Source organism: Montipora capricornis, chromosome 1 (assembly GCF_036669925.1).
Source record: "Montipora capricornis isolate CH-2021 chromosome 1, ASM3666992v2, whole genome shotgun sequence".
In the NCBI taxonomy this organism is placed as follows: Eukaryota; Metazoa; Cnidaria; class Anthozoa; order Scleractinia; family Acroporidae; genus Montipora; species Montipora capricornis.
In genome coordinates this window covers 20031524-20044023 of record NC_090883.1, presented here as the reverse complement: position 1 = coordinate 20044023, position 12500 = coordinate 20031524, and the positions used below count along the sequence as shown (strand labels likewise).

The 12500-nt window shown below is 38.8% G+C and overlaps 1 protein-coding gene across 1 annotated transcript in view; it reads right to left on the bottom strand.

Moving 5' to 3' along the window:
• Positions 1-12500, bottom strand: part of LOC138059969 (fibroblast growth factor receptor 1-like) — an 86697-nt gene that overhangs the window by 50070 nt on the left and 24127 nt on the right. The gene's annotated exons all lie outside the window — the stretch shown is intronic.

Here is a 12500-nt window from a genome sequence, read left to right as displayed (position 1 = left end):
CTCCTATTGTTGTAAAATATGTTCTATATTGATGAAATCTACTTCTAAGTAAAGTAATGACTCAGGAATACTCACAATAATGAGAGTGCTCTTAAAGTGGCGTCTCTGTGACCTTCATATTAGTCGCAATCTGAGCTAGTAATATTGGAAGTCCATAGGTATGAATCCTATTTCGTAGCAATCTGATTTTTGTTTTTTGTTTGTTTTTTTTTTTAATTTATTTTTTTTTATCAATATCCCTGATTCACTAGTAAATAAATCTCTCACCAATGAACCAAAAAAATATCATGATGTATGTGTACATCACCTGTAAGTAAATGACTATAGCTATATGGAGAACATTCTCCAGAAACATGGGACATTGTATCTTCATAGTGCTACAGTTATTTATAACAATATTTATTTGTGTATGGCATTTTAAACTGCGTAAGAATTGAGAACAAAAATGTATTTATGCAAGCTTGTATATTTACCCCTAGTGCGTCGTTTGCAAAGGTAACAGGTGATAAGTGCTGTTATTGCTACTACAGATGATGGGCCGACAATATAGTACCACTCTATAGCTGTAAACATGAAAGTTCTTCATTAAAAGTTATGGTAAAACAAACGAAAAAAAAAGTTTCTCTGGAAAAGAGAATCCAGATTGTAAAAAGACCAGCAATTTGCATTCCAGTTTTCCATGAGATGGAACCTCCTATTGCCTTAGAAGTGTAACCCATTTAAAAATAGTCAACAATTTTCGTAATACCGAGAATGCCATTGTATTCTGGGCGCTTCATGTGTCTAGTTCTAAGTCAAACAGTAGCACAAGGAGTGGTTATATCGGATCATATAGACCCCAAAACCTCGATCCCATGTACATATATTATAATCAAGGAAACAATGGCGCAGGGCGTGCATAAATTTAGAGCATGTTGGAGCAGGACGTAACCCTAACACGTGCAACAGCATGTGCATCATATAAATTAGGGTTTGGCTAATCAAATGTCAGTCACGTATATACAGGAGGGTCTTAGAAGGCAAAGGGGGTGAATATTGATTAGGGCAAGTTTAAACACGTAACCCTAACCCTAACAGTGTAACAACACGTGCATAACAGGTCGTCCCATAAATTTCGGTTAGTTAATGAGATGCAAGTCACGTAGGCGACATGTGTGTGCTGTGCTTGTGTTATGTAGCCACCTGAACCAACCGGGTGGTGGCGCAAATATATGGCAAAAACAGCAATGGCAAAGACAGGGAGCCAATGAGGTAAAGGTCATTTCATCACGGACCAATAAGACACCACTGACCTCAGTATACATTAAGTTAACTGGAAACAACAGGGCAACATCGGTTTGGCTTGGCAACAAATTCAAAATGGCACATAACTGCAATAACCTTCTGGGCTTGGGGTCACGTACCTACAAAGAGGTGTGAGAACTCTATCGTTTTGGAGCAAGTCAAAAAGAATTTTAAAACAGACATACACATACACACAAAAGATTTTACCCGCCTGGACAAGTTCACAAATTCTTTGTTCTTTTTTAAACTAAATTTGCATAGAACTGATAGAAGCGTGAAGAAGGAAGTGTATAGACCATAAAAGGTTTTTTTTTTTTTTTTTTGTGGAATAGAGGAGCATTCTCGACTCTTTTACGCTTTTTAAACAAATGTGAACTCCGTTGTTACAATCCTTTTAAGGAAAGTTTTTCAACCTCGCGCTTGAATGAAGCACGGGTACATGCAATCTTTTTTTTGCTAGAATACACAAAGATATCCTTCAGTGCACAAACACAAAGAAAGCCTACCCAACAGATTTGAATAACGCCTTTTCTGAAAACGCTTGAAAAAATTTTGGATTTTGAGAAGCGTTCGAGACTTGTATGGTGAGGTGGGAGTTGGTTTCACATCGCATTTCAAAATACTGTTCACAATATTTGACGCAGTGAGCAAACAACAATATACATTTCAAACGCTTTATTAAAAGATACGCTAGTGACAAGTTGATATAAACGATTGTTCTTCGACTATTCGACTATCGGAACTTTAAAGCAAACATGTTGCTTTGCACTTAAACAAATACTGTGACTCTGATAATGCAGTTCTGTCCAGTCATATAGAATACGAAACACTCGAGACCGGACAAATTTGAACGATTTTATTTGCAGAACGGTGTCGTTAAGTCAATAAAAACACACCAAGAAACATTTTAAACGTTTTACTGAATTAACAGTGAACGCTTACTACAATGTGATATTTGCGACAGATAGTTCTCTTCAAACAAACCTTAATCCAAAAAATAGGTAAATAAGAAAAGTTCTTTTAAAAAGGCACCCTATGCACAACCAAGGTGATACTTGTACGCGCTAAGCAATATCATTCATGTAGCGTTTCAATGTTTTATAGCGAAAATAAATCACACACTCCTAAGTGGTAACGTTGTCTGCGAGTGACTGAATTCACAAAAAAGTGCTATAAAATAGTAAGTGCAGTGCCCGTTTTTCAGTACACTCGTTAACATAGATAGAGTGTACTTTGTCTTGGTTTGGGTTTGTGCTCGGAGTTGTTTTACAGGACACTTCTTTCACAGCACACCTCGCGAGCAATAGTTTCAATGATCTTCTAAAAGAGTTACATCCAAAGAACCCCGGTCGCTTGTTGAGTTTTTATTACTACATGGACCAATGCAGAGCTACATTTACCGAACAATATGCATTCCACAAAGTGTTATTTGTCACGTACTTGATACATTATCCTTCTTCTTGGTGGATGGCTTGGCAAATTGTTATAAAAGGTCTACGAATGAGAAAGATCTAATCATTTGTTTAACACCATGGGTACTGCTGCAAGCCGCGAGGGTGGAAGCTCATCGCCCTCAGTTTCTTTAAGTGACATATATCAGAGAATGTGATGTTTAATTGCGTGTTGCGGTAGGTCACATGGAATTGAAAGAAGAAGAAGACGAAGAAAAGAAAACGAGGACCCTAAAAACCAACTATTACAGAAACCGTATTATGAAGTGGATCGACCATCCGCTTTAGGGGGAGTTGACAAACTGTATCGTGCGGTGCATTGTTATGGTTTGAAACGCACGCAAGTACTCGATTGGCTTCGCCAACAACCTAGCTATACCCTACAAGAAAGCGTAGAATGTACATCATTGTCTAACCTACAATGAAACCAAGGCCCAGGTGGTTGAAAGATTCAACCGCACTTTGAAGCATTTGATGGCGCGTATGTTCACTACCAGCAGCTCGTACCATTATTTGGACCAACTGGACGATTTAGTCAATGGAATTACAATAAAAGCGTGCTCCTTAGCATCAAAATGAAACCGGCAGATGTCAACGAGAATAACGCATCAGAGGAACACTCTGTATAGGAATCTGAGTTGAGTTTCAGAACGCAGGGGACGAGGAGCGAATAAGGAGGTGTTGGCACATTGGAAAGGTTGGCCAAAGAAATACGACAGTTGGATTCCGCATGACCAGTTGGTGGCTTTACAAAAAACATGATTCAAGATCCCAGTAATACAAGCAGTAATTTATTTCTAAACAATTCGAAGTCCTCCTTTCGAGTAGCACTACATCGACAAATCCATCTGAAAGGTAAAGAAGATTGGAAAGTAGGTTTACATCATATTGTGTATCCGCTCTCAATATTTGACATTACAAACGACTGCAAACATTCTGAAATCATGCTGGAACTCCACACCGTTTGTATTACCCGAGGGCAAGTATCATACGGTATTTGATGCGACAGAAGGAATGTTACAATGCCTGAACATCGCTAACCTACCATCTAACATTGTTATCACAGTGGACGACGAAAGTAATGTAATGTTAAACTCACAAACTGAAGGACTTATGATTACACTGTCTACAGCTCGCGCATTAGCACTGGAAAATCTGCACCATTTACAGAGTTCATGAAATATTTGTAAATTCGAACTTTACAGACTTTATTAGATCTGAATCTAACCAACTTTTACATATGGAATACGAAATGTCTATACAATCTTTTTTGCAGACATTTTTTTCAGTTTTTGTGATATGTTCATTTCTGGAATGTATATGAAATGATTATAAATTTTAACTGCTGCAATAAGAAGAAAAACTTAAAAATTTACAGACTTGGCAAAGATTTTCTATGGTTATTTTATCCTACAAAATCTCCGTAAATTGACACAAGCAGGGCATCGTAAAATCTCTGTAAATTGACGCAAGCGGGGTATCATAAAATCTCTGTAAATTGACACAAACGGGGCATCGTAAAAACCTCTGTAAATTGACGCAAGTGGGGCATTATGAAATATCTGTAAATTGACGGAAGCGGGGCATCGTGATATCTCTGTAAATTGACGGAAGCAGGGCATCATAACATCTCTCTAAATTGACACAAATGGGGCATCATAAAATCTCTTTAAATTGACACAAACGGGGCATGGTAAATCTCTGTAAATTGACGCAAGCGAGGCGTTGTAAAATCTCTGTAAATTGATACAACCATGGCATTGTAAAATCTCTGTAAACTGACACCAGCAGTGCATTCCAGTAAATTGAAGCAGTTTCTCGTCATCTATGATATCGTTTTGGTCCGCCAACTGGGTTAGTCATTTCAAAATATAACTTCTCTTTCTGCAGTGCTTTCACGAACTGTCCAAGGACGCTGTCACGATTGTTCCCACTTGTGTAAATGGTACCAAGTGCTGGCAAACTGTCCAAGAACTACGTTACTGTGAACGACGTCAAAGCAAGTCAAAATAAATAAACATTTGTCGTTATGTGCTCACGTTCACACCAAAAATGTAGTCATTTCACGTTCTTGTTTTGGAGAGGACATCAAAGAAATGTACCCAAATGTAAAACGCATGAGCAGAGCGATTTTTTTTTAACATTAAACCTATATTTTGTGTCGTTCTCGTTGTCGTTGCCGTCCTCAATGCTTAAAGCGCTTTAAAAGACTATGTGCTCGTTGGAAAAACGTCCTTGAAGAAAATCGGAAATTGGATATTGCCAGTTCAGATGCCTCTTCTCTCAAGTTGACATTACAACTTCCCCTTTCGGTTCCACATTCAGTCACTTTTGGTGGTCTGAGTTGCGAAGCTATTGTAGCATCACTACCATCTTAACTACTATTTACAGCATTCCACCTTTCAAAATGCCGCTGTATTGTCGTTCGATGACAACGAACTTCGCCGTGACATTTATCACAGAAAACGAAGGCTTCTGAAGACATTTCCGCGTTTCTCGTCCACATGGGACGACAACCTCGTTCACGCAACGAGTTTGCATATTGATTACGTATGTGAGAATATAGCCGTCATCATGGTAACGATCACGATTAGCCAATAAAACGAGAGCTTCCTCTTCATTGTAAGGTACTTTTGTGCTTTAATATAATTTTTCTCTACTACATTAACATTTTTATTGCAAAATTTTGCATCATCGTGATTTGCTATTCATAAGTTTCATATCTCGTTTCATGTTACACAACAAAATTTTAGTTTCTAAAGAAACTGTGGTGCTGCGTCGGTGGGAGATTGAAACAGAAACTGATTCTATCAAACGAGTTGATAAAGCTCAAATAACCACCGTGAAAGATTTGGAAAGCTGACGTTTCGAGCGTTAGCCCCTCGTCGGAGCGAATAGAGGAATTGTGGTACACTCACCAAGGAGCTGCGCCAGGAAATCGTAAGTTACCTCTTTTCTTTTCCTTCCATTTCTAGCAATTAGCATTTCGTCTAGTCATTTTTATTTTCACTAAAACTAGGTTCTGCAGTCATATCAATTTCATCAGCCGCTGCCTCCAAGCCAAAGTAATTCCGAAAAGTTTCAGTTCGAAATTTCACGCGTCTACTTTTTCCAATGTTTCTAATTTCAACCAAAAATACCTTCACGAAATTCAGCGAACCCAAAACACGTTTTCACGCAACATCATGAGAAGTGCGATCAGAGCCATGTGCTCAAAACGCAACGAACTAAACAAACAAATTATCGGATATCGCTCTCAACTTTCTAACGTATGTCCTTCAGTTTTACTACAATCTATTAGCACCAAAATCCAGACTCTGAACAACAAACTCATCAATCATTTAAAACAAACTAGGAACCAAAAACTAGAATATTTCACGAATCGTCAAAAAAAACAGGACAGCACCCCTCGAAAACCAAAACCAAAACACAATTCCAGAAAACCTAGCACTTTCGGACGCCGAAAAATCTGTTCTAAGCAAAGGCCTTAATTTCGTTCCTATAGCCAAAAAAACTGACGAATTCACAACCAAACAAGATGTCGAAAAATATCTTCGACGCGTTCAATTAAAAGCATTTTTCCATGACAAAGAGGACCAATCCGACACCACAGAAAAAGATGCCATGAAACTTTAACCACGCGTAAATCAAAATGGACTTCACATTAGGGTCAATTCTCATCAATAGGCTTTTTTATCAAAAAATGCCGCCATGAAATTCGCAAACTAAACTTTAATCGCAACACCAAACTCTCCAACCTTGCTAAAGAAGAATGGAGCGCTCTACGAAATCTCAAACACCGGAATGACCTCGTCATCAAAGCAGCCGACAAAGGTGGTGCGATAGTCGTTTGGTGCACCGACCTCTACCAACAAGAAGCAATTCGCCAACTCTCGGACACCACTTTTTACAGCAAAAATCAACGAAGACCTAACTTCCACCAATCAAAAAATCGTCAAAGAAACCATTCTTGAACTCATAACCAAACAAGAACTACCACTGCCCAAAATCTCATCATCATCACCACTCATAGAACGTCATGCATTTATTTCAAACCTAAAATTCACAAACCCAACAACCCAGGCCGTCCAATTGTTTCAGCATGCAGTTGCCCAACTGAACTTATCTCAAGCTATTTAGACAAAATCATGACACCCATAGTCAAATCACTACATTCATATATCAAAGACAGCAACCATGCACTCGAAATTTTCCGTACCTTCAATTTCTCGGGCGAAAACAAAATCATTTTCAACATGGATATAACATCTTTATACACCGTAATTCCCAACAATGAAGGCCTCCAAGGACTAAAATACTTTTTTAACTAACGTCCTGTCAAAAGCCCGAGCTCAGACACTTTATTCCGTCTAGCTGAACTGGTTCTCACAATTCACGGTTTTTTTTTGGCGACAACTACTACAAGCAAATCAACGGCGTTTAAATGGGAACTAAAATGGGACCTAGCTACGCCAAGCTTTTCTTAGGTTTTATTGAAAATAAATTTTTCGCTAACTAGCATGGACCAAAACCCGATCTTTACAAACGCTTCATCGATGACTGCGTCGGCGTTACTTCATCCAGCAAAGAGGAACTCGCCCAATTCATCACTGCCGTCAAGTCTTTCCACCCGGCTCTAAAATAAACCTGGGAAATTTCCGAAAATTCACAAGCTTTCCTCGACATTAAACTTTCAATCGATGGCAACAGTTTATCTACCAGCGTGCACTACAAACCGACGGACTCTCATAACTATTTATTACATTCGTCCTCTCATCCACAACACGTAAAAAATGCCATTCGATTCTCTCAGTTTCTTAGACTGAGACGCATTTGCAGTAACGACTCCGATTTTAACAACAGATGTGAGGAAATGTGCCAGTTTTTTCAAAAAAACGGGGCTATCCAGACTCCTTTGTCACCACAGGCAAACATCGTGCCCAAGAAATCGATCGAGATACCGCACTACAATCGTCAAAGAACGACGAAATCAACAGAATTCCACCTACCATCCACAAAACCTTGCAGTCAAAAATGTAGTTCTCAAAAACTTCAAACTCCTCCGCTATGACCCCGAGATTAAACATATCTTTTCTCTACCACCACTAATTTCATTCAAACGCGACAAAAACATAGTCAACTTTCTAGTTAAGAGCGCTCTCAAGTCAGACAACCAACCAGAAACTTTCAAATGTATACGCACACGATGCAAAACTTGTCCCTTTATTTCTAACATGGTTAAGATCTCTGGACCTAATCGATCTTCTAAAATCACCGACTACTTTACGTGCATCTCCGCAAACGTAATCTACTGCATAACCTGCAGACTATGCAAAAAGATCTACATAGGCGAAACAGGGAGAAGATTGGCGGACCGCTTTCGGGAACACTTACGAGATGTAGAAAAAACCGACACAGATGCCTAAAACCAGTTGCACGCCATTTTAATCTTCCTAATCACTCCCACCTCAACATGACTATTTGCGGCCTATCCTTACACCACGGAAACACAGAAAGCTGTAAAAATCTCGAACAAAAAAATAATCAACTGGGCACACTCTATCCACACGGAATCAATGAACGCCTCTCATTCCATTAATCTATTCACAAATTCATGTCATCCTATTTCTACCAATAGCAAAGCTCCTCCGTACACACATAAACCTACAACAACCACAATTCCTCTACTCGCTCCGACGAAGGGCTAACGCTCGAAACGTCAGCTTTACAAATCTTTCACGGTGGTTTTGACCTTTATCAACTCCTTTGGTAAAATCAATTCGTGTTACACAACGTGCGTGCTTTAGTGGTTGGTGACCACTATTTCATAATTTCGAAAATGAGTAATTAAACAAGTTTTTTTAAATCTGAACATTTCATCAATATTTATATAATAAACAGAACATTACATGGCCACTTCGGGAGACCAATTTTGTCTTCGAGTGCTCCAAGTATCTCTCACTCAAGATACTTTCAGCACTCAAAGATAGAATTCGTACCCCCGCACGGCCATGTAATATCCTCTATGTATTGTACAATGAACTGAAGGTGGTATCTAGATTAAAGGCATCATTACTTTATTCTAACTTTGTTTCTTTGTTCTTGTTTTCTTTTAAATACCCACAAACATGGCAATTATCATGGGACTTTTTCTTATCTGAAAGCCAACAACATTACTGATCCTAGACAATTGACAATAAAAACAAAAACTTCTCTCAAAGCCAATGTACGATAAAATTGACCACCTGTACTAAGCAATCAGTTAAAATATTAATTATTAAATGATACAATAGGAATTAGTGTATAGTAGTGCCAACTTGTTTCTGTTTCTTGGTTGCAATCAAATTACTCTAGGAGTTTACATAACATTACTTGCATATTAAAGGGGGGGAATGCATATGGTTGGGATATTTATTTCATGCAGTAAGGGGTTCCTCTCCACTAACTGAAATAATAATCTCTAGTAAAGCGGGTAAGTGGGGGGGATATTGTGTGTGTGGATGGTGCGTTGAAGGAAAATCATAACCAAAAATTACATTCATTAATTTATTATATGGCTGTGTCTCACAAGGACTGGGAACTACCAAGTTCATGAATTTGATTCGGTGAAATCGATATTGAGAGTGGTTCAGATTTTTCCATCTAGATCGGTAATGTTTTGCGGTAAAAAAGTTGCAAGAAAAATGCAAAAATATTGAGTATTTTCTTCTACCAGTTTTTGTGTATGGACGTGCTAATAGGCATGATAAGAAAAAACAAGCAAACAAAAAAGAAAACAGTAAGGAGGAGGAGCAAACTTTGGCAGAATTACGTTCAGCTCATCGCCACTTATCGCCGTTCGCAAGCAAAATGTCTGTTAGTACAAACCAGTTACATTATACAAAGTAAAATGTTCTTGTTTGCTGTATAATAAATTAATGTTATGAACCGAGCTTAGTCAGTCTATGGGAGAATCTTGGCAGAGGTCTTGTGTACTCACGACCTTGGTCAAGATTCTTCCATACAGACCTCCAGCTCGGCTCATTAGATTATTACGGACATTTGATAGGGTTTACAAAATGTCTGTGAATGCGCGCATTTACAGACATTGCAATTTACAAAGGGAATGAAAACATTTTACAGAGACTTGACTACTATTTGTGAAGTCTGTAAATGGTCCATGTTTTCCAGTGTGGGATGGATAACCGAAAACAACACTCTTACACCCAGCGTTCGTTTGAATGCTTCGTTCACCTCAGAAAGAAAATATGGTCATGATTGGTTCATCTTACCAGCTGGCACCTCCATCACATATCCCGGTATTTACATTTTTCCTCCTTCGTGGTTGCTTTGTTCGTGTGAGTGGAGGCTGGTGCAAGTTCAAACCCTAACCCTAATCCCGTGGAACCATGGCAGGTGGGTGACAAGCGCTTATCTCTCCTACGTGAGATGATACTCCTACATGAGATGGATCTTGCCCCATGCGCAAGTGTATTTCTACGGTCAATTGCAAAATTGTTTTAAAGAAGTGGTAAAGGAAGTCACGTTTGTGGAGGGTATTCCCGACGACATTCCCGCCTTATTTTCACCCCCTTTTCGTCCTGGTCTGCTCGTGTTAGATGACCTTATGAGAAACTGTAGCGATGACAAGCACATTCTGGATTTGTTTACCAAAGTGTCCCATCATTGTGACATCACCTGCATCTATTTGACCAAAAAAACGTTTCCCCCAGGAACGTTTTCCCGGAGCATTTCTCTTAATGCTCATTACATCATTGCTTTTAACAATCTTTGACTTTGGGGTCTTTTACCTTGGGGTTGAGGACACTGGCTCAACAGGCGTTTTCTGGGCGCGTTCCGTTTGTGTGAAAGTTTTCAAGACGCTAAATCACAACCATTTGGAGACTTAATGCCATATGGATTTACATCCACGAACCACGGACATTCAACGATTGCGAACAAGGATCTTCCCAGTGTGACATTCATATCCCATCATTTACAGGGATAAGAAAATCTATAAAACCGATGGACATTTTCTGGTAGATTTCATTTAACACCATGGCTTTGCAATTGTTGCACCACGAGGTGACAATAAACAATAGAAGTGGTGGTGACATGACTTTGCGTTCTGGAAAGATTTCAAACGCCACCGAGAGAAGACAACAAAAACTCATTAAGGCTTCAAAAGTTAATTAACATTTACCCTATCTCTGACTTGTTTTACAAGCAAAGGGAAACAGCGGAAAGAGTTGATATCTCACGCTAGCAGGGGACAAATAGAAGCCTCTAAAAACATTGAAACAGTGCATGCATAATATTGCTTGGGGTGCGTTTTCAAAACAACTCTTTTTTTCGGATTAAGATTTGTTTAAAGGGAACTGTCTCTCGCAAATATCACATTGTGATAAGTGTTTTCTGTTAATTCAATAAAACGTTTGAAGTGTTTGTTTGTGTGTTTTTATGGACTTAACGATACCGTTCTGCAAATAAAATCGTTCGAGTTAGTCCGGTCTCGAATGTTTCATATTCTTTATAAACTGGACAGAACTGTATTATCAGAGTTACAGTATTTGTTTAAGATGTTAGCTTTAAGGTTTCGATAGTCGAATAGTCGAAGAACAATCGTTTATATCAACTAGTCACTAGCGTATCTTTTAGTAAAGCGTTTGAAATATATATTGTTTGCTCACTGCGTTATTCAAATCTGTTGCGTAGGCTTTCTTTGTGTTTGTGCACTGAAGGATATCTTTGTGTATTCTTGCAAAAAAAGATTGCATTTACCCGTACTTCATTCAAGCGCGAGGTAGAAAAGCTTCCCTTTAAAAGGTTGTAACAACGGAGTTCTCCTTTGTTTAAAAAGCGTAAAAGAGTTGAGAATCGACCTCTTTTCCACACAAAACAATTTTTTTGGTCTATATTATTCCTTATTCACGCTTCGATCAGCTCTATGCAAATTTAGTTTAAAAAAGAACAAAGACTTGTCCAGGAGAATAGAGTTTTTTTTGTGTGTGTGTGTGTATGTGTGTTTTAAAATCCTTTTTGACTCGCTTCACAACGATAGAGTTCTCACTCCTCTTTGTAAGTACGTGAACTCAAGCCCAGGAGGTTATTGCAGTCATGCGCCATTTTGAAATTGTTGCCAAGCCAAACCGATGTTGCCCTGTTGTTTCCAGTTAAGTTAATGTATACTGACGTCAGCAGTGTGTCTCATTGGTCCGGGAAGACATGACCTTTATGTCATTGGCTCCCTGTCTTTCCCATTGTTCTTTTCGCTATATATATGTGCTACCACCAGGCTAGTTTAGGTGGATACATAACACAAGCACAGCACAAACATTCCCCATACTTTATCAATACAGAAACCTTTGTGTACGTATGTGACTGGCATTTCATTAACTTAAAATAAACCCTAATTTATGCGATGATCTGGGAAGCCCGTGTTGTTACAAGTTTTAGGGTAACGTCATGCTCCAACTTGCCCTTATTTTATGCATGCCCTGCGCCATTGTTTTCTTGGTTATAATATATGCACATAGGATCGAGGTTTTTGGGCCTATATCATCCGATACAACTACTCATAGGTAATTTTGAAACTCTTGCCTCGACAACATTGGCATACATTCAGACAGACAGTGGGTGCTTGAGACTTCGAGAAATTTGTGCGAGCCTAGCTTTTGTGGGTGCACCATTTAAGAGAAAATCAAATTGAACACCTATGAATTAACCAATCATGACAGCCTGTTAAAATTGGAGGTAACGTTCTTGTAAAAGGGGACAGAAGAGTAG